Source organism: Limulus polyphemus, unplaced genomic scaffold, assembly GCF_000517525.1.
Source record: "Limulus polyphemus unplaced genomic scaffold, Limulus_polyphemus-2.1.2 Scaffold1687, whole genome shotgun sequence".
NCBI lineage: Eukaryota > Metazoa > Arthropoda > Merostomata > Xiphosura > Limulidae > Limulus > Limulus polyphemus.
In genome coordinates, this window is record NW_013667297.1 from 184,936 (window position 1) to 187,874 (window position 2,939).

Below are 2,939 nucleotides of genomic sequence, written 5' to 3' on the forward strand. Positions count from 1 at the left end.
ATATATTAAATCTATAAAGTAACAAATACATATTGTTGCATCAGCGTGGTCACGTGACTAGTGTCATGCCACGTTTCTAGAACTATCTTGTTCCTTCGTGAATGCCCTAGCATTTACTAGATATAGGGTAGTCTGGTATATATATAAGAGGGTGACGGCGTGACGCGACAATGAGTGTGTAGGTAGTGAGTAATTGATCTGCAGTCACAGGGTATTGTTGAAGTTAACGTTCGTTCGTTACAGTTTGTTATAGCGCGACTGTTGAAGTTGAATGTATCGTAAAGTTATATTCAGAAAGAATAAACCAGTTTTATTAAGTAAGGACTTGTGTCGCTAAAGTTTCGTCGGAACGAAGTTACGGAAAGTTAATTAACAAACGGAGACGTAACAATATTAATTATTACTCAAATTATTATTTCAGTCGTTCTCAATGTATCATGTGTCCGGTTTTTATCATTAAATGAAGATATAGCCTAAAGATGCTTTGTGGGCTTTACGGCATAACCAGGTTTCATTCGCCCGGGCCCCTGGACAGTTGCCCTTTTGCCCCCACCCCCCGTCGGCGGGCTTGTGCCTAAAAATATGGAAGGAGGATTAATTTGATTGTCATCTTCTATAGGCTGTCTAAACAAGTTTTTAAGGCCTGGTTGTTAAGGCCCTCAACTCGCAATCTGAGAATCCCGAATTCGAATCCCCATCATCAAACATGCCTTTCAGTCGTGGGGTCGTCATAATATGACTGTCAATCCTACTATTCGTTGGTTAAAGAGTAGTCCAAAAGTTGACGGTGGGTGGTGTTGACTAGATGTCTTCCCTCTAACCTACGACTGCTAACTTATGGAAGGCTAGCGCGAAATTCAAAATAAATAAACAAATTTTTAACATTGATATAATTATGTAATGTCACATCAGTTATGCTGCCAATAAAAAATTGCTTTTTATGGAAAACTTTGATTTTAGGATAATGTATTGAGATAATCTGTCTTCTTCGCTGAAAATTAATATATTCTTTCAAAGTGTTTGCATTTCAGTCGAAAGCTTCTCCTTAATAGATGAATATGAATAAAGGAATCAAACTTCCAATAAATCGAAAATTCCTAATTAAACAGAAAAAACAACAACATAATATCAATTTAAACAATGAAGGAAACAGAAGCTTACAGAAATAAACAAAAAATAGTTCTAAAGTCTATCGTTAATATTAAGAATAATTCTGAAAGTTTCTTGGTTCAGAACATCAAAGTTGACGTGATGAGTTTTTAAAAGTATATTCAAGATAATACAGGTCCTTTAAGATATTTCAAAAGGATTATCATTATAGAAGAAGGAAATATGGCTAAAATGATTTTAAAATGCTTAAGAGTGTTTGTACTGGTGGGGGTGAGGAAGACATTCCTAAGCTCACCAGTCTCCTTAAGGGTGGAAAAGTCTTTTTCTTAAGTTATATATTTTCGGAGAAGTAGATACTTTAAAAAGCTTGAGAATAAAGCCCTTGGCCTTATTTATGTGATTTATGAGCCCTTTTTAAATCACCATATAGTAAACTCGATTAATTTAGGTATGTGAATAATATTATGACACTATGTCCAATTTATTATTCGATATTATACAGCGGATGAATTGTTTAATGTTTACGTAACAGATTTATTTTCTTTTTCACCAAAAGTAAAATTGAAAATCTAACCTATGAGGTACAGGCCTAATGCATTCCTTGATTCGCATACCTTCTGCTGTAGACATCAGTTTCAACTATTCAGGGCTCTTGGCCTTGGTAATATTTATATTTAAACACTGATCGAATTAATAGAGAGTTAGCCGTTATGTTTCAGAATTTTTTGACTCTATGACCAAGGCAGTTACTGGTAATTGGAAGATTGTCAATGTGACCTCTAGTTTTCTAACTGAGTCTGAGGAAGATCTGCGAAATTATAACCTAATTAATTTTACTGCTATTGTTGGTAAACTGTTGGAATCTGTTGTCAAAAATCTCTTAGAAATCATTTAGAAAGTTAATATCACATTAAATATTTCAAGCATGGTCTAGAAGAAAGGTTCTTCCACTGTTTTGGAGCAAATGCAAAACCTTTCACACGTCGAGCGAATGCTCTACAAACTAAGTCAAAGGGTTAATAGCTGCTCTTCGTCCCTTTTTTTATTCATTGGTAAGCTTGAAGATTTCTTCTTCTTCTGTAGCTTTTCTCGTGTCTATACGGGGTCGCTATTTTTGACAGCAAGTTTCCACTCTCCTCGGTCTTCGTATTCGTCCCCAACAATGTCTTTCTAATATCTCCATCCACGCAATCCTTCCATCTTCTGCTTGGTCTTCCTCTCTTTCTTCTCCCCTCCACCTCCATATCCAAAACCCTCTTGCCTATATAATCATTGATGGAGAAATTGGAAAAATGCGTCGGGAGTGCTATGCGACAATAAGATCAGCGCAAGGGTGAAAGGAAAAGTCTATAAAACCGTTGTGAGACCTGCGATGGTGTACAGAGCGGAAGCCTGGCCCATCAAAAAGGCTCAAGAGAAGAAATTAGAAGTAGTCGAGATGAAACCGTTGAGATGGATGTGTGGAGTGACGAGGCTTGATAGGATTAGAAACGAAAGGATTCGAGGAACAACTAAAGTGGTGGAAATATCGAAGAAAGTTCAGGAGAGAAGATTGCAGTAGTATGGGCACGTGATGAGGAGGGAAAACGACTGAATTCTATGGCTTATTTCAGAGTCGAGTGTACCGTTTGATGCCACATAGGACCCAAGATACTTAAAGGTGTATACCCTTTTAAGTTTATCATTAAGTAAAGTAACATCCCCCATTTCCTCTTCTCCATTAAAAACCATATACTCCGTCTTCTCTCTACTGACCTTAAGTCCTCTGTCCTCCATCGCTCTCCTCCATCTCTCCAATTTCTGCTCTACTCTCTCCCTGGTTGTATCTA